This window comes from Mauremys mutica, chromosome 18, assembly GCF_020497125.1.
Source record: "Mauremys mutica isolate MM-2020 ecotype Southern chromosome 18, ASM2049712v1, whole genome shotgun sequence".
Taxonomy (NCBI): Eukaryota; Metazoa; Chordata; order Testudines; family Geoemydidae; genus Mauremys; species Mauremys mutica.
The window spans coordinates 22,586,773-22,606,651 of record NC_059089.1 but is presented as its reverse complement, the minus strand read 5'-3'; the positions used below and the strand labels follow the sequence as shown (position 1 = coordinate 22,606,651).

Here is a 19,879-nt window from a genome sequence, read left to right as displayed (position 1 = left end):
ATTTCAGAAGTGAAGAAACAGCCCAGCGAAAGATCCAGGCACTCACACACTGTGCAGAGGCTCAGAGCCTGATGTACACGTCATAGCTGGTGTGTGCTTCTGTAAGGGACAGAACCAAGTCCCTGGACAAGAAGCCCACCAAATTCGGGGATGTTGGCATCCCTTCCCATGCTTTGCTCTGGTCTCAGTTCCCACAATGGGTTGATCCTGCCCCCCTGGCCAGAAAACAAGAATTCCTTTTCACCAGTGTTTCTCAAACTGGGGTCGCCGCTTGTGCAGGGAAAGCCCCTGGCGGGCCGGGCCGGTTTGTTTACCTGCCCCGTCCGCAGGTCTGGCCAATCGTGGCTCCCACTGGCCGCAGTTCACCGCTGCAGGCCAATGGGCCCTGCGGGAAGTGGCACGGGCCGAGGGAGGTTTAGAGATTGTCATTTCTTGCCATTCTGTGTCGGAGATTATTTTTATGAAAAACCAGAGAGAAAGAGCCCCAGGCAGAGCAGAGACTTGTCCCCAGGTCTGAGAAACAATAACGTCAAACCCAAGCTGCTTCCGTGACAGGTTTCAGTTCTGACAAATTGGCATTTTCCAGCAAAAATAAGTTTTGTCAGAAAATTCCTGACCACCCTCAAGCTTTGGAGAACTGTGGACGCAACTCCAACCCCAGCTTTGTGGCTTGGCCTCATCTCTGATCTTAGCATTTCAGGACTGAGATGAGGTTTGGTTTGAGTTCTTATAAGGGGCCAGGAGTCGGGGGAGGTTTCTGTTTTCTCCCCAATGGAAGACTGCGGATGACTGTAGCCAAATGATGCTGGAGGGCTTTTTGGCACAGACCTGGCTCCTTCCCTTTGTGGGGAGATGATCTGCTGTGCTTGGGAACATATCTAGGGAGCTCTAAGGCTTTATCCCCCTAATATCTGAGTACCTCCTACTGAATGAGCCGGCTGCCGGGGGAGCTGAGAATGGAACGTGTCCGTGTGGGCAGAGATGGAGCAAGGCGAACAATGTGGAAAACGTTTCTTGACAAACGCATGGCGTGAATGTGTGGCAAGGGCCTTGTGTGCAGCAGGGGTTGTCAGAATGAGTTCAGTCTCACACGGGGCCGTGCGGCGTCTCAACCCCTTGCACGCACCCGGGGCAGGGTAAAGTAGGGCCGGGAAGGGGTGTGTCTGAGGAGCCGACCTGGGCTTGGCTGCCAGCCTCATCATGCTGAGCAGACACTCTCCCGTCTCAGGCCCCGCTCCTGGTGCTCGGCTGGAGTAGCCTGGAGATGAACGATGGCCTTGCAAGGAAGGCCCTGGGCGGGGTCTCAAGACAGAGTCCCAGGTGCGTAGGACTGGAAGGGACCCCAGGCAGGACAGCTGGGTTCAAATCACAGCTTTGCCCCAGACTCCCTCTGTGAGACCTTGGGCCGGTCACCTCGCCTGGGTGCCGGTTCCCCCTCGGTACCATGGGGAGAATCTCTTTAGGGGACTGTCTCAAACTCTGTGTTTATGGAGCTCCGACTGGGGGCTCGCTGGTAACACAGATAAGTAAGAACATGAACCGATGAGGTAGGGTCCTTGCTCTGTAGTGCACTGGCCCCCGCTCACCCCCTCTCACCTTGCGCCAACACGCCCAGTGCCCTGAAGGTGTCCTGGACAGCTCCTCCCCTCCCCAGCGGCCTCCGGATGTGCTGAGCAAGCAGCCCCGCAAAGTGCTGCTACAGGATTCCACAGGATGATGGCTGGAAAGCTGCTTCAAACCATCATGGTGCTGCTTACGAGGCTCCTTGGGCTTTATGAAGAGACGTCTAAATTAGAGTGAACCCCCCTTTGGTGGTCCCAGACGCTCGCCCAGTGCTTCCGGTCTGTGACTTCCCAGCGCCAGAAGCCTCCGACCTGCAAAGACGCCCACTTAGTATTCACCCGATAGCTGTAATTAGTGGGGAATCAAAGATCGTCTATGCCACAGTTAACATACACAAGAGTTTTCAGCGGTGTAATGAGGCGTAGATGCCGGAGAATTTTCTGCTTCTCTGGCTCACTTCTTACTGCCTTCCTAACCTCATTAACACTTGTTGGGTTCTGCTTCGTCTCAGCTCACCTCTGCTCTCACCCAACCTTCCGCAATGGAAATAACCCCGGCCCCCGGGTCAGCTTCAGCGGGCGCCCGTGGAGCCCCAGAACTGGGGCAGGGCCCCTTCCGTTCAGATCGCCTTTAAAAAAGGAGTCGGTGTCTGCTCCTTCTCACAGCGCTGTCGGCAGGACAGGCATTCCAAGGCCCTGAGCCTGTCCCGCTCACAAAGCTGGTCTTCGGGGCTGGAGACCAGCCCCCTGGCTTCGTATAGCAGGAATGAGACAAGAGCTGCCCCCTTTCCCCTGCACTCAGCAGTGGGGTGTGTCAGCAGCAGCGGCAGCACCCTGTCCCGCCGGCGTGTGGGGAAGAGCCGGCACAACACGTGAGAAGGCGACGGCCTCAAGCAGCGAAAGGAAGCTGCAGATGTTGCCGCCTTGTGAAGTGGCGTCACTCCACGGTCGCGCTCTGCCCTGCCTCCCTCCTCCAAAGCCCCCTCCCTAAAACCCAGCCCTGGCAATGTGGCCACTTGCCCAGGCAGCCTCCTGATCTCCAACCCATCTATTTCCTGGAGATCCACCCACCGAAGCATCATCCAGGGTGTGGAGGTGCTGTTGATCCTGGGGAAGGTAGCAGCTTCCTCCCACTCTACAACATTTCCCCTCCTGTGTGTGCTAGGACACTGTCCGCTCCCTTGCAGGAGAAGAGCCCTCTGACCCTAGAGGATGTGAGCCGATAGCCAGCTAGGAGAGACCCAGCAGGGCAGCTGGGACAGCCAGCGTGCAGAGCTGGGCTAACACGTCTAGACAGTACCATCGGCTGGAGGGTGGGATCTGGGTACCAAATGCACAAGCATCTACTATTGAGCTGCAGGAATAAGGCCAAGATTTGCAAAAGCAACTAGTGACTTTGGGTGCCTCAGTAATCAACTTCAGATGCTTCAAAGGGGCATAATATTCAGAGGAGCTGGACACCCCTCAAGTCAGACCACTTCAAAGTGACAGGCTGGGCCTGCACTAACCAAGATCACTAGTCACGTTGGAAAATCCTGTCCTAAGTCTTTCATCTGGGAGTAAGGAGAAGGATGGGGGCAGAGACTAGAGGGAGGGCCATAGCTAGGGTGAGCAGACAGCAAGTGTGAAAAACTGGGACGGGGGTGGGGGTAATAGGAGCCTACATAAGACAAAGCCCCAAATATCGGGACTGTCCCTAAAAATCGGGACATCTGGTCACCCTAGCCATAGCTGAATGCCTTGAGCCAGTGTATTAGACCAACATGTCTGGGAAGCTGAATTTTCCAGCCTCATGCCGATTTGGTTTGGGGCGAATACACATCCCACGAGCAATGATCACAGCTGCCTGAATGGCTATTTGTGGGGGGCCGAGCAAGCGACCCCACCTTGAGACTCCTGTGTCATGTGTTGACACTGGGACACAACATCCATGTGCTCTGGGGGCTGGGGTGCAGCGCGGCGGCCGTTTAATGAAGCTATGGTGATGTCCTACAGATACATCCTGGGGGTCCTATTACAGCCTGTTGTTGTGTTGGGAGAAGTTTGTCCTGCCGTGCAAACCTCCCAGACTGACAAGACGACTAGAAAGGCAAATGGGTGGGAGAGGGATTTTTTGAGGTGGAGGGGGGCATGCAGGGATGTCCTGTGCCAATGCAAAATGCACACAGAGACGGACAGGTAGCCATTGCTCAGGATCATAGGATGGAGTCCAGTGTCTTCCTGTTATACCCACCCAATACAAATCCTAGTCTGGCAAAGAAAATCATTCTGGGCCTGATCCCGAGCATCCACTGAGCACCCAGAACTCCCCCTGATGCAATGCTCTCAGAATCTTTCCGGCTCAGAGCCTGCAGGACAGATCTCTTTGCTGCGAGATTAATGGTATTTTGCACAATAATAAAAAGAGCTGCTGTGTGTCAACAGGCATGGATGCTTGTATGTATAGGCATGCATGTGCTTGTGTGTGTATGTGCCTGCTTGTGAACATCTGCGCACGCGCGTTTGAGTGCGTATGCCTGTTGGCGTGAGCGTGGTTGTGTCTGTGCAGCCTTGTGCACGCGTGAGGGTTTGTTTGTGTGTATGTGTGTGTTCACTCCATTTAAATTCCCAGAAATGTATTTCCTGGCTGTGGGTTTCATTGAGACAGATTAACTCTCCCCCCCAACCCCACTAACCAGCCCTAACCGACTCCTGCAAATGGCCGTGGTAACGTTGTTACGTTCTAATCCGATAGTAGGAAGGAAGAAAGCAGCAGTGGGGGAGGCAGGATGTTAGTGGGATTGAAAAATGCTTCATCTGGCATGCAGACTGAGCTGTCTAATTGAGCCAGCCAGCTCTGGGAAGCTGTTAAAACCCAAAGGGATGGTGGATGGGGGGAGCCATGAGAAAGACAATATTGAATAAACGATGCAACGCTGTCCATCAATTTTATCGTTAACTCTCCGTCATCTCCCTTTGGGGTTCTAAATACCTCCTAACAAGTTATTCGTTAAGGATGTAAATTCTGCTGTCAAGATTAGAATGAAATAGCGGCAAGTTCATCTCCTATTTTGATGCTTATTTTAAAGCCATGAAGGGTCTTTTCCATTGCAGACCAGGAAGGGAATGATCCCGGGCCCCGGCCTGGTCCTGTCACCCCCAGGGAGATGAGCCGCACGGGCCCACAGGGGAGGAGGAGGCAGGAGTCACCTCCACCTGCAGAGGTGCCATGAGCATGCCAGGGCTGGGGCAAATCTGGAGGACTCTCTGCCCCAGAGCTTCAGAACTGCCCAGCGGGCTGGAGCCGAGAAACGTAACAATCACCAGAGCTTCTCTGAGCAGGGCGCGGCACTGGAACAACGAGGGGCCAGATCGTTGGCAGAGCTGTGAAGTCAGATCCGTTCACCCCATCTGGGGGTCACAGCCAAACAACAGGTGTATGTATGTGTCTCCAGGCCCGTCCCCCTACTGCTATCCCACTGGGGCCTGGGGAAACCGGTGCATTTCCAGGCCTGAGTTCCTTGGGAGCCTGAGTGCCCTTCGGGGGAGGTAGGCGTCTGAAGCCTGCTCCAGCTGACCCGTTTGAGCCTGTCTTAATCTCCTGCTGTTGATCCTGAGCCTGCAGCTAGGAAGCGTGTGGTAGCTCCAGTGGAGAACTCAGAGGGGAGAGAGGGACTGGGAGTGGTGGGGGGCGCGGTGAGGAACAGCCCTGTGCATCGTAACTGACGTCTGCAGAAACTCGATGCCTTGTGAACTGACCTCGGGCCTCCGGGTGCTCACACGGGGCCCTTTGTTCAGGGCAATCCTCGCTCACTGGATACCCGGCTCCGTCTTGGCTCCTTTGGACTCGGTCACCTCTCCCTGAACCCAAAACCTCTCCCTTGTAACACGAGGAGAGAATCGGCCCTTGTATGAGCCCACCAATGTGCCAGGTATGCTCCCTGCCCCTCCGGGCCCGTGCCAGGGCTGCCTCCGTGCTGCCAGCCCTGCGGTCACAGGGATCCCTCTCCTCCATGGCTCGGATGAAAGCTTAGTGCACGATGCCCAGATGGCACGGTGCTGTGTGTGAGCGGCGCCGCTCTGCTGGGCAGCTCGGCAGGGACAAGCAGGCATTAAAGTGGATGGACCGAGGAGAAGCAGCTGTCACTGGACCAGCCATGGGAAGTGGCCTGGGGAGCACACCCCACAGCTGCCCGTGCACATCTGGTACCTGTACCCCTGCCCTACACCTGGCTGGTTCTTGTAAACCTGAGATGTGACTTTCATAGTTCTGCCTGGGCCTTAACTCTCTTTCTTCTTCAGATTGAATATTCCCTTTGTTATTGGAGGGTTGCTTACAGATCCTGGGTTGCACACGTGTGTTTGGTTTTTGGGTGGCTCATGAGTCCTGGAGCTAAGTATCCTGGAAGCATAGGAATTGTCTGACCAGAACAGACCCTTGGCCCACCTAGACTGGTATCATGACTTGAAAAGTGGCCAGCGACAGGATGCTTCAGAGGAAGGTGCTGGACGTTTCACATGGGGGCAGTTTCTTCCTGACCCCAAGCAATTAGTGGTCAGCCTATACCCTGAAGCATGAGTGTGTACTGGCTTGTTTTTGCAGCATCTTGTAAATAGCTGCCAGCGTGGATCACACTTACAGAAGAAAAAAACATTTCAGCTTCTACTGTGGGGAAAAAGCTATACAAAGAATTACACAGACTTTGAAAACAGAGCAAAAAAGATGAAAATAGATCAAATTTGGGGCCAGGCAACTTCAAACCTCTCTCTTTAAGTTGGCTATAAGATTCTGTATCAGCATCTCTTCTAGACTGCAGTGTAGTGCTGTTGTGTGCTGTTAAACAGCTGCCATAATCCAACCCAGAAGTGGCCGCATTTCAGTGGGGGCTGAAGTGACTCCCCATACAGTTTACCTATCACTTTGGGATGAAATGCAAGATATTCGTAATGGGCCAATACTCAGTCCTTACTTAGACAAACCTTCCGTTATCTTCAGTGGGAGTTTTGCCTGAACAAGAGCTAGAGAGCATTTTGGCCTATTGTTACTTATTCCAGGGGTCACCCCTGACTGACTAGCCAATCTAGTGTTCACATCAGATCTGCCTTCAGTGGTGATTAATTCTTGTAATTGGAATGAAGTGGGGAGGAGAGGCTTTACTGTGAATGCTGCTGGAGTCGGATCCGACAGCAGCCCTGATGAATGAAATCTGTGTTGTGATCTAATTCATAAAAGACAAGGGTTGGGAACAGATTTTGTTCTAGATGAGGTAATCCCCTACTAATAATTATATCTAGCCCTTATATAGCACTTTTCATCATTCAATCTCAGAGCACTTTGCAAAAGGAGAGATGTATCATTATTCCCATTTTACACCTGGGGAAACTGAGGCACAGGGTAGGAAAGTGACTTGCCTAGGGTCACCCAGCGGGCCCATGGCAGAGCCAGGAATAGAACCCAAGTCTCCTGAGTCCCAGTCCAGTGCTCTGCCCACGAGGCCTTATGATTTCAGTGGAGTTACTCCTGATTTATAGGGTTGTTACTGAGGTCACAATCTGAACCATTTCCTTCTGTACTGCTATTAACTGGTGCACAGGCCTTGTGCTGACCCTCGGCCCAGAGGTGAATCCCTCCATGACCCCTCATTGAGCTGGAAGACTTGACCAAGGAGACTGAGTCATCCGTACAGTGGGTGACAGAGGCTGGTTTCACGCTGAAGGCTTCGCACAGCAGGTAGCGAGTAGGTGGGTGCAGATACCTGCGTGTTGCTCCCCAGCTTGTGTGCGCAGCCGGCCCATGCTGCATGCGTACATACCTCCACTGCTTTCCAGGGCAACTCTCCACACCTGGCCAGGAATTCACCCAGCCAGGGGATGGGTAGGACCCTCGCAAAATGGAAGAAAAGTCTCGAGAGAGCAGGCTCTCTCTCTCTCTCTCTCCCCCCACTTACCGAGACAGGCTTTTTAATCAGCCCTGATTACTGAAAGGTTGTACTATGTTTTGCTAATGGATCAGGGACAGGAGCGAGTGAGAGGGAGAGAAATCCAAAGCTTTTAGCGTGTCGGGGCCAAAATGTACCATCGAGAACTGGGGATGGGAGCGGCCTCTACTGGATAGTTCTTAAGGCTCCGATTTATTGGCTGTTAAATGAGGCGTGACCTGCCTCCGTCTGATTGAGTAGCTGCTCTACCGGCAGCGAAGTGCTGGGTGACAGGAGGAGGGAGGGCACTGGAAAACATGCAGCAGCCAGACGGCTGAGGATGTAGAGATTGGCAGGGGTACCAAGAGCAAGGAGAGACCAAGGCTTGTTTGCCTTTCTGTCCTGATACGGTCCAAAAAGTGGTGATCTGTGTGGAGCGATGAGTGATCGGAGCTGAACGTCTCTTTATGAGGATGTGTTAATGGTTTGTATTATGGTAATGCCCAGCGGCCCCCGCTAAAATTGTGGCCCATTGTGCAGGCACCATGCAAATGCCCAGGAGGAGACAGTCCCTGCCCCATAGAGCTTAGACCCTAAATAGACCGGGTGGGAGGAAGGCCGGATGATTCTTAGAGCTTTGTGGATTTTCTCGTCCCGTGAGAATTTTTGAGATTTTTGAAAAATTTTCCTGTCCCAAATTGGGACAAAAAGTCAAAAATCTCTAAAACTTTCATGACCTGAAAATCCTTCATGCACTGCTGATCGTCGGATGATGGTGCAGAGAACTGTGCAGTGACCTGGAGAGACTGAAACCAATTTGATGGGCTCGGAAGAGGCTGTGACCGATTGCAGCACTAAGTAGAGGAGAGGAGAGGTGCTGAGACGTGACCTGTGGCAGTTTAGTAGCAGAGAGGCTTATAAGTCAGTCCACAGTGAGGTGGGGACAGCGGGTTCTAGGCTGGGGACTGTGATCAGCACAAGGGATGAGGATTTAGGAGCCTGGATGCTTCTTTGAATCTTCTCTACCTGTGGCGCGTGCAGGGTTTGGCTGCAAAGCTCGCAAGGCCAGAGTTCCTGCTGCCGGGGGGCTGGGAGTCCAGAGAGCTGGCTTGCTCGTGGAGATGTTTGGTGTTTCCTCTGCAGCCGTGCCGAGGGAGCCGCAGGGGGAGACAAAGTGGGGAAAAGCTACTGGCCTGGCTTCCAACCACGAAGGCAGGGCCCAGTCTGGGACACAGATTCAGGTCATAGGCTCATAGAAATGCCGAGCTGGAAGGGACCTGGAGAGGTCATCGAGTCCAGCCCTCTGCACCGAGGAAGGCCCCGGTCACCATCCCTGACAAGGGTTTGTCCAACCTGTTCCTGTGACAGGGATTCCACAACCTCCCTTGGAAGCCAGTTCCCGAGCGTAACTGCCCTTACGGTTACAAAGCTTTCCCTAATATCTAACCCAGTGGTTCTCAAACTATTGTCCTGGTGACCCCTTTCACACAGCAAGCCTCCCAGTCGATCCCCCTTATAAATTAAAAACACTTTTTATATATTTAATACCGTTATAAATGCTAGAGGCAAAGTGGGGTTTGGGGTGGAGGCTGACAGCTCATGACCCCCATGTAATAACCTCACCCCCCCCCGAGGGGTCCCAGCCCCCAGTTTGAGAACCCCTGATCTAACCTAAATCTCCCTTGCTGCAGATTAAGCCCATTGCTTCGTGTCCTACCTCCAGTGGACATGGAGAACAATCCACCGCTCTCCTCTTTATAACATATTTGAAGACTGTTCTCAGCTCCTTGCTCCATCTTCTTTTCTCAAGACCAAACATGCCCAGTTCGATTGGTGCTTCGGCCCCTCTCCCCAGGCAGGTGTCCCAGGCGCTGGCAGAAAGAGCCGGGGGGCTGATATGACAGCAGCAGGTGGAATATCCGTGTCCGCACGAGGGTGGTTCTGAACCCGGCACACACTTGGCAAGGGCACCTGAGAAGCTGGGTGTGTCTGGTGGGGACATGGAAGCAGACACCCACTGACTAGCCAGAGACGGTGGGGCTGGGATGAGTGAGCCCCATTGACTTCAATGGGACTGGCTGGTAGCCTGCCGTAGGAGACTATGGACTGGTGATTACAGCTTAGTGACTGGACAGGCGGTGACCAAGGTAAGGGGCAGGGTGTGTGTGTATATGTGTCTATGGAGTGAGAGCTTTATGGAAGGACAGCAGAGCCTTAGCTCTGCCCGGGTGCTGCCAGGGGTTGAGATGTGGTGGCAGGGACATGGATCAATGTGCCAGCTTCAGGTTCGTTTTCTTTCCTGCTTCCCCTGCCATGGCAGACCCTACTTCCTCCTCCTTGATCCTAGTCTCATGGTGGCTGGCTCGGTCTCCAAGGAGATCCCTGCCTCCCTCTCTGATCTGCTGACAGGCAGAGGATTACACAGCAGACGGTGCTCCCTGACAGCTGCCAGTTAATGGCCTTCTGAGCATTTCCCTGTATGCAGCCTGGACTTTGCTGTGACGCGCTCCTGTGAATCCACTGCCTGTGCCCCCTCCCTGCCCGCCACACACACCCCGGACATGCTCACCTCACTCTCTGTCTCTCTTCACACCCCAGATCCCACTAGGGTCAAATCCTACTAGGGTGACCAGACAGCAAGTGTGAAAAATTGGGATGGGGGTGGGGGCTAATGGGCACCTATATAAGAAACAGACCCAAATATCGGGACTGTCCCTATAAAATCGGGACATCTGGTCACCCTAAATCTCACTTGGGTGCACACACAGGGGTCATTTCAGTAACTCCCAGCTCTCCTGGCACCAGCACCGGTCACTTGGGTCCAGTGTTCAGAGGAGGAGACTGGGAGTCAGGCTTCCTGGGTTCCATCAGCACCTCTGCCACTCTCCCAAGATCCCCCAGTGAGTAACTCACATCATCACTTGGTGCCTCAGTTTCCCATATGTAAAACTGTTCTCCCAGGGGAGTTATGAGGGTTAATTAATCCATGTTGGATGCTATTGTTATTGTTATGGTGAAAGGTGCTAATGAGGTCTTGGATCCTGGACAATCATAGAGCTCGAGGTGAATGGGTACACGTAACCTTTCTCCTTTGTGTCCAAGAGGAGGCGCAATTGGGACTCTTGCAGTGAAACCAGCTGCAGACAAAGGGTGCGGTGAATGCCGCAAAGGCACCTGGAACGGCAAGCCAGTGAGGAGCAAGAGGGTTTTCCAAGTAGCCAACACAAGGCTCTGTGTGTAGGAGAGCAGCAGTGAGCAATAGACAGAGGCGTAGAGTGACCCAGGAAGGTGAGAGGCTGAGAGACCAGGGCTGGCATGTCTGGTTTGGGAGGAGAGCTGGTTGGAGCATTTATAACAAAATTAAATGTCATCACAGTATGGTGCTTAGACAAAGCTGAAACATTTTGTGGAGATCTGTCAATTTTGACAGTTTTCATGGTGATGGTTTTTGTGGTCCAGGGCTCTCTGGTCACCTCTGATCAGAGAGAGAGAGAGAGACCCGAATCAAAAACCTGAGAGTTTTGATCCCAAAATATCTGTTCTGGCACAGTCCAATTGGTGAAAATGTTCCGAAGGTTTTTGGTCTCGTTCCAATGCAGAACGAAAACCAATATCGATACCTCGAAAGTTAGCACAGAATGGGATTGTCGTCCTCCAGCTAGCTCTGCTGGGGATCTCAGCGTAAAAAGCCTGTGGGTTGTGTCTCCCCCTGCTGGTCAGAGCTACACGACCGGGTGTCTATTTCTGTGAATAAACAGACTGCTCCCAGAATATACCCGACTCATATCAACGATTTCTCGCCCGGGCCGAACAACCCTGCAAGGCCCTGGATTACACTGTTCCACTCAGCCTATGGGGCCACATTATTATTAGAACTTGTTTAGATAGAGAGACCCCAACGGAGATCAGAAGCTATGGTGCTAGGTGCTGCATGGACATGTAGTGAGAGAGAGTCCCTGCCCCGCAGAGCTTATAGTCTAAACAGACACCTCAGGATTCTTACCCCATGTCACAGAGGGGGAGCTGCGGCCTAGAGAAACGAAGTGGCTTGCCCTAGGTCACAGAGGGCATCTGTGGCAGTGCCGAGAACTGAACCCGGGTCTCGGGAGTCTCAGGCCAGTGCCTGAACCCGACAGCAGACCCTGCGCTGAAAGGCGCTAGAGAATAGGCTTCGAGCAGAGGGAGGCATGATGCAGACACGAAGAGGCAGCTCCTTCTGGGAAAGCGGCTCCAGGTGCCTGGAAACCAGCAGCTCAGCTCCCTGAATTTATCGTTCCATCTCTCCTCGCGCTCTGCCTACCTGTCGCCAGCTGCCAGCTCTAGTAATCTCTCTGTGACACATCAGCAAGCCTACGAGTCTGTACCCTTGTTCCTGGCTTCTCCCTCCGTCTCATTACAGCTGCATCACTATTACAGCACCCGAGCTGTAGGCTGCCACTGGCGTTTTCCCTGGCGATCCCCAACAGCCAGGGACAAAGGCTTGTGTACCGGTCTGGGTCACGCCGCAGTCGGAAGCTAGGGAATGCTTTCGCTTGAGACTTGCAACGTCTTAGATGTAAATTAATAGCACGAGCAGCAAGATTGGAGCAGGGAGACCATAGCCGTGGTCCTGGGAGCATTATAGTGCCGTTGAAGCCTATTAGAGTGATGGATTTATATGCAGGGTGACACGCGTGGCAGACACCGAGCAGCAAGTGGGACGTGGGAGGAAAGGGTTGCCAGAGGCTATCGCAATGGCAGGCGGATCTCAAGAGCAGGGATGTTGAAGAGGTTTGCAGCTCTCAGCAGCGAATTGAGCCTGTGCTAAAGGGGGCGGTCGGAGCCCCTGCTCAGCACCGTGAGTGCACCACAAAACCTCCCCCTGTTCTCGTCCAACGCCCTCTGGGTTTGGGCCACGGTTGAATGGCACCAGGGCTGTTAGAGTAACACGAATCAGCTCCCTGCTACCGCGGTGCTTCATTCTCACCTAGTTTGTCTGTTGGTGTTTTTATCTGCCTGTCTAGTCTCTCTGTCCACCCATGTAGAATTGTAATGCCACGTCCATCACTGTGGCCTCTGGGCACCTTACAAAGAGATCACTCCCTCTCTCAGCTCCTCTCTCTCAGGCTTTCCTAGGCACAAGCTTATAATGCTTGAGTTTGAGTCCAGCTCCCCAAGCCAGCTAGCCTGGAATGTGGATTTCCATCACATAGGGCCAGACTGTGAACCCCTTACACCCACTGGTGAGTAGCTACAACTGTGCATTGTCCCAGAGCGGGGAGGGAGTTCACAGCCTGGCCCCTTAGCTTGTTACAGCAGTTGAATAATATTGTCCATTGTTAGTAATGCAGTAGCACATAGGAGCTCCAATCACGGCCCAGGGCCTCATTGCGCTAGGGGCTGTACAAACACAGAAGAAGACAATTCCTGCTCCAAGGAGCTGACAATCTAAGTATGAGGCAAGAGACAATCGATGGATACAGGCAGGTCCCCTGGGGAGCACAAGGAATCAATAAGACAGTACTGGTCAGCATGATAGGCTGTGGCCTGAGCACACCAGCTGCCTAACTGCGCTCAAGCGTGTTGCATCCTGGCAAAGGGGAGCTGAGATATTAAAATATTCAGGTTTGAAAGCTGGGCCCCAAGAACTCCTCGTTACTCCTAATTCCCCTCCCTGTTAACAGCCCAGGACGTGGCATTGTCACATGGGGAAGTCACAAGAGGAGCGAGTTGAGCTTGTCCTGTCCGGAGGATGGCAAAGCAATTTAATTAGGTGTCGGCAGAGAGGAGGCTAGGCCAGGCAGACAGCGGCAAATTAACGTCAAAGTCAGGCCATGGAAATGAAGTTACAATGTCAAGGCAATGACAAAGCGATTCCTGTGTCAGGGGAGAGCACGGTGCACTAGCAGAGCGGCAGCAAAATGATTTCAGTCCACGCCTGCCGAGGGAAACCAGGGCCTCTTAGTGAGAGCTGCATAATAAAGAGAAGTGGGAGAAAGCTGTGGCTTCTGGAACTAGCACTCAGCGGTACAGAGGCCCAAACAAAAGCCATGAAACACCGAGAAGTTGTGTTAATGTAACGTTACGCGATTGACCTGAATTGCTGAGTGGCCTGTGTTAGGCAGGTCAGGCTGCAGGATCACAAGGAGCCTTGCTGGCCTTAAAACCGATGAGTCGAGAGGAGCAATGAAATGCCCCAGAAAGGCTGCCAGCCGGAGCTCAACCCGGTTGTGCCAAGGCTCCGTAGCACACAAGCTGCTCTGCCAGAGGAACAGATGCAGCGTGTGTGGCCGCTCTGGGGAGATCCTGAACACATCAGTATATCTCTGGCAAGGGCGTGCCCTGCAGGCCCCTCTGTGAGAGGGTCGGGTGCATTGCTGGGGCTAGTCCGACATGGCTGGGCTGAGGCGTTAAGGACGAAGCTCCTGGTTATACTAGTTATCCCTTTCTCCTTTGTGTCATGGCTCCGATTCTCTGGCAAGGAGATTCCGAGCCATTAGCAGACAGCTTCGCTGTCTCTCCAACTGCCCTTAATGAGATTTTAACAGCAGCCGTTGAGCGTCCTCAGTGAGTAACTACTGAGTTAATTGTGTCAGGCAGTGGGCGCCTGATCACTAATCCTGCGGTAATAACGGGAAGGGAAGATCAGGAGGTCAGAGGCACTAGGCCATTAAGGATGCATTAATGTGGAGGAGTCCCTGCTCCGTCCCGCAAGCACACATGGCCCGTGAGAGGGACCTGGACGCGTACACGGGCCCTTATAAAGAAGTGCAAGAGAGAAGGGCAACAAAAATGATCAGGGGTAGGGAACAGCTTCCATATGAGGAGAGATTAAAAAGCCTGGGGCTGTTCAGTTTAGAAAAGAGACCACTGAGGGGAGATACGATGGAGGTCTGTAAAACCATGACTGGGGTGGAGAAAGTGAATAGGGAAGTGTCATTTACCCCTTCCCATAACACAAGAACCAGGGGTCCCCCAATGAAATTAATAGGCCGCAGGTTTAAAACAAACACAAGGAAGTTCTACTTCATACAATGCACCATCAACCTGTGGAACTCCTTGCCAGGGGATGTTGTGAAGGCAAAAAGTATAACTGGGTTCAAAGAAGAATTAGAGACGTTCCTAGAGGATAGGTCTTTCCATGGCTGTTAGCCAGGATGTCAGGGAGGCAACCCCATGCTCCGGGTGTCCCTAGCTCACAGTCAGTTCCTTTCTTATGGCCTCTTCCTACTTGGTCATTCCCCCCCAATATAAAGAACATTGTCTAGAAGTTAGAACCTGGACTCAGGAGTCAAGACTCCTGGATGCTGTTCCTAGCTTTGGAAGGGAGTGTTGGCCTGTGGTTAAAGCCGCTGGCTGAGAGTCAGGACTCCTGGGTTCTTTTCTCAGCTTTGGGAGGAGACTGCAGGCCTGTACTTAAGGCTGCTGACTGAGGGTCAGGACTCCTGGGTTCTCATCCACTGAGTCATCACTTCACTTTGCTGTCGCTCAGTATAAATGGATTTAAAAACACTTCGTCCCCGCCGTTGCTGTGAGACTAGCTGACTGACGCCCTCAGACCAAGTGCCCGGCAGATTCATTATTTTAATGGGTTTTTCCTCTTGGCACGTCCATTCTCCTGTTTGTTCCCAGTACTTCCCTTTTGCTAGGATTTTCTAGGGTGCCAGCGTGAGAAGACAGGGGCCCTTCCTCACCAGCTGGCAGGGGGAAAGCACATGCTATGCCCGCTCAGAGGTCAGAGAGGTTGCTGCTGCGGTACATGTTGACACCTGTTCTCTGTACCTCGTACTCGTCTCTGCAGGCAGCTTGCGTCCAGGAACTGCCACTAGTGCCGAGCTCCTCTGCTCACCTCCAGTGTGGCAGCAGTCAGTAAAGCTGCGATCCCACCCCATTTGTGCTAAGATCTCTCCCCTCTCAGCTTCATGGCTAATAACGACTCCCTGGGTAGGGAGCCTTTTCATTTGCAGGCGCGCTGTGCTCACATCAGATTTCAGCACTACCGCGCCTGCCTTGTTTTGACACATTAATTGATTCTACTTGGTGAGACGTCACCGAATCAACCCCGCTCCTAATGAGCCTGCTTGATGAGGGAACATATAACAATGGTATTGCTGGAAATTTCTGCCAGGATAGATAGGCCTGGCCTCGGGAGTGCACGTATCATTACATGGAATAGCTATGGGGTGATTAAATGCTTGGTGCTCCATGGGTCTGCTGCTGTCATGTCACCAGTACCGTTTGAGAGTCCACCCGCATGGCCGGCCAAGCTCATTGCTGCTCTGGCATACGTTTCCCACTAAAATGTGTGTGTGGGGGGAGGATTGTGGGGGGAGAAGGGTGCAGGGGGGTGGATTGCAGTCCCTAGACTTTCAACCTGGAGCAAGCTGTTCACAACAAAACACGCATCACTCCGGTAATCCCAGCACATATGGGTGAGAAACTATTGGATGGTGGTCTCTGGCCTGTGCTATGCAAGAGGTCAGACGAGATGTTTGCGTTGGCTTCAAAAATCTATTCTTCCCCGTCTCCCCCCAGCGTTATTTATTTATTCCGTTGCTTGTATGACAGTAGCGGCCAGAGTCCCCAACTGCTATGGGGGGCCCCATTATGCCAGATGCTGAACAGGCACATAATGAAAGACAGTCCCTGCCTGAAACTTGCCGTCTACATAGACACAACAGACCAACAAAGATTCTCTAGACCATTCATTTTTCATACCTCTATCACGTTCCCTCCTGTTCACTCCCTCCCGCCAAACTAAACACAATCTTTTCAGGCTCTCCCTGGACGTCTCTCCTAGCCTCCGATCATTTCCACCTGCGGTCTCTGAACCTCCTGCTAGTTCTGCTGTAGCTTTGTTACAGATTGGGTGACCGGAGTGAAGCACGGGATTCCAGTGGCGGGCACACCGTTCATCGCTTTGGGGCCAGGAGGGACCAATACGATCATCTAATCTGACCTCCTGTGTAGCACCGGCCATGGAATTTCACCCAGTAATTCCTACTTCAAGCCCATAACTTCTAGACGAACTAGATCATCTCCTGTGGAAAGAGATCTAATCTAGATTTAGAGACAGCGAATCCCTGGCATCCCTAGTAAATTGTTCCAATTGTCAGTTCCCCTCACTCTAAAAAACACCAATGTGTGCTTTGTCTCTGTCCTGACTTTACCTAGCTTCAGCTTCCAACCATCGGATCTCGTTATGCCTTTGCCAGCTAGATTAAAGAGCCTTCTGTTAGCAGGAGCTGTCTCCTCGTTTAGATGCTGATAGACAGTGATCAAGTCACTTCTTACTCTTCTCTTTGATAAAACTAAATAGGCTGATCTTCCTAACGATAAGGCAGGTTTGCCAGATCTCAGATTATTCTGGTAGCGCTTTTCTGAGCCCCTTCCCATTTTTCTACCTCTTTTCCGAGTGTGGACACCAGAACCGAACACAGTATCTGATGATGGCTTCACTGATCCCACGTACAGAGGTAATCCCAGCTCCCTTCTCTTGCTATTCCCCTTCTTATCCATCCAAGAATGGCCTCAGCCCTCTGGGAGCTCATGTGCCCAAGTCCTCGTCAGAGCTGGGCTACAGCCCCTCGTCCTGTAAGCGGGAGGCATGTTCTCCGTCTCTAGACTGATTTCTAGAGGTGGCCCATACCCTGCAGCTGAGCGCTCCAAGCGGTGGAGGTGCTTGAAATCTAGGCCCAATGGGTTTAGAGACACATCGCAACCTCAGACCGTGACTCCTTAGGCAGCAGGGAGGAGGAGAGTGTGTGAAGTCTCCTGGGCAGAGCCTGGGGCATGATGGACACTACAGGAACACAAATCATTGTGCCCTTGAGCGCAGCCTGCCAGCCTTGGTCCGGGCGCCTTCCCCTGCCGTGCGCAATGGCTGGGCTGGGTTTCTGCTGACCCTGCTTTACCCCAGCTATTTCTCACCGGCAGCCCGGATTTCGGGCTCTGTCTGCAACCTTGGGTTCCCTTCTCGGCTCTAACCGATTCTGCTGGGGCAGGTCGTGGGTGGGAGCAGGCAGGATTTGTAACCTGGTGCAGGACTCCGCCACCTGGCCATGCTGAGCTCACTGCTGCAGGCACCCAGCCCTCCTGAGCGGAGGGTTCATTTGTCAGCGGGGGGAGCTGGTCCAGCCCCACTGGGGAATGTTGGACTGGGGTACACAGGCCACATGCTGCTGGAAGCATCCTGCCTGCCTGGCTGAGACAGCAGCTCGCCTGGCTGTTTGCTCCCCTGTACCTTCCTTTTTCAGAGGCTTATTCCCAGGCCTGAATCCCCAGGGCCCTGCGCGCTCGGGGGGGGGGGGGGGAGGATTGGTGGGAGTTGCAGGTGCATCGGGCTGCGTGCCTCTGGGGAAGGCCAAACAGCCAGGGCGAGCACAGTGCTGACGTCTGCACAGGCCTTCACAGCACAATCCCTTGCTGCCAGACTGCACAGGTGCAAGCTCAGAATGGTCCCTCCTTGGGGGGAGGAGGGGAGCTGGTGGTGGGAGTTGTGGGAGGAGAGAGAGTCAATGTCATCTGGGGACACTGGATAAACCCATTTATTTTCCTAACTCAAAGTCCAAGTCACTGTAGGGCCCAAACTTCTTAATTGGCAACAGCTGCTACGAATCCAGCCTCTGAACCCAGATCTCAGGGGATGCTTGGTCAGGCGGCAGCATCTACATTGCCTCGGGAGAGCAGAACCGGGCAGCTCCTTGAATTGACTCATTTGTATCAAAGCATCAATCAGCTTGTGGATCAGACGGTGCCCAGGCTGCATGGGCAGGTGCACAGCCCTGCTGGGGAGGGGCAGGAACGGGACCTTTGAGGACAGAATAGGACCCGTGGCTTTAGGAGGGAAGGCAGCCTCACCCTGCAAGGTTGGGACAGTGATGCATTTGGCCAGGCAGGTGTCAAGGACCTTTCTCTCCCCCCACACCCCTAAAATGCTTTTCCCAGTTTCTATGTGGCTGCTAGTCACCATTGATTTGTATCCAGCACCCCCCACCCCCCATTCCCCAGCAGCTCGACCAGCCATCATAGCAAACACAGAACAAATCCACACGGCAAGACCCCTTCTTCTCTCCCTGATTCAGGTTCAGCCCAGCTAGCCCCCATCCCCAGCAGCTGCCCCTTCCTCGGTCAAACCTCAGAGGTGTTTCATCTACTCAGCAACCTGGCATGTCCCCCGGCTTCCCTGCCTGGACTCTCCCCCCACTACTAGCTACACAACAGCTTGAGCAAGGGAGACTTTTTAAAACAAACATTTTTCCTCTCCTAAGAAATCCCCCCCACAAGAGCCCTAGCACAGCAGCGACTAGGAGAGTCACAGCCCAGCCCTCAGACAGGCCCTTTCAAAGGCTTGACCACCTTCCCCGCCTGCTCTCCAATCAGCCGGGCTCAGGGATGGCAGGTGTAGCCCATCTCCCACTCAGCGTTTGTCTACACAGAGTTGTGTCTGAGTAACGGTTCCTGACTTACTCCACCTGAGGCCGCTCTGATTCTGGAACAGGGGGTGCCTTGTTCCGGTTTAGCTCAGCCCAGCAGGTCAATCAGGAATAACTCCAGCTGTAACCAATCCCTCAGCCTCACAAGCCCCTGCATTATAGTGTTGCCTGTTTACTGACCCTCCCTGAATCTCAGCTCTGCTCCCCTGAATGCTCTAGCTAGCTGGCTGTCTCTGTGCGAAGTGGGGTGCTTCTCCCCACCCCTGTTTAGTTACATGAGTGGGGAGTTCAGGTGCTTCCCCATCTGGTTCTCCTGGGGTGCTGCTGTTTGACCCAGCCGGTAACCCTCTTCTATCACCACCATAGCGAGCGGAGCCAGAGGGCCCTCTTCGTATAAACGGGGTGATGGGGGCTCCTGGGAGATGCCCAGTGCCCTCAGTGGGACCAAAGGGCCCTCTGCCCCTGGCAGGATGAAGCCCTAGGTCAGGATCAATGTGACCATCTCAAATTGCAATTCACTAAAAGCAAACCAAGGTGGCCTGTTTCCCCTCCCCTTGTCCGTGAGACTTGAGATTGCAATGGCAGGAAAGGTGTGGTCCTGTGCTAAAGAGGGGAGGAATCTCTAGTGACAGATACTCCCATTCCCGTAGGCTGGGACATGCCTTAGCACCAATTTCACCTGGAGAGGGGCTCAGAACAACTCCCCCCAGCTCCTTAGCCCTGACCACTTCACAGCACAGCTGAGCTCCTGGCCCTTTGCGGCTGGTCTTTAGCACCATAAGGGGCCGAACGGGAACCCCGGCATCCCTGAACGCTGGGAGAGTTTGGATCCCGATTCAGTTTGCGACTCATCCTCATCTGGAGAGTAGCGTCCTGGCTGGAAAGCACCATCTCCAAATTGAGCCGGAGCATCCTGTTTGCGCTTACTGAGAGCTGGGCAAGGAGTGGCGTGAAACAACCCAAGTGAGGGAAGCAATGCGGTGACCACACAGCCCATCTCCCCCCA

General features: G+C 53.4%; 1 protein-coding gene across 1 annotated transcript in view; it reads left to right on the top strand.

Annotated features, from left to right (window-relative positions):
- The window catches only part of DIPK1B (divergent protein kinase domain 1B), a 41,335-nt gene that overhangs the window by 12,515 nt on the left and 8,941 nt on the right, over positions 1-19,879 (top strand). The window lies entirely within an intron of this gene.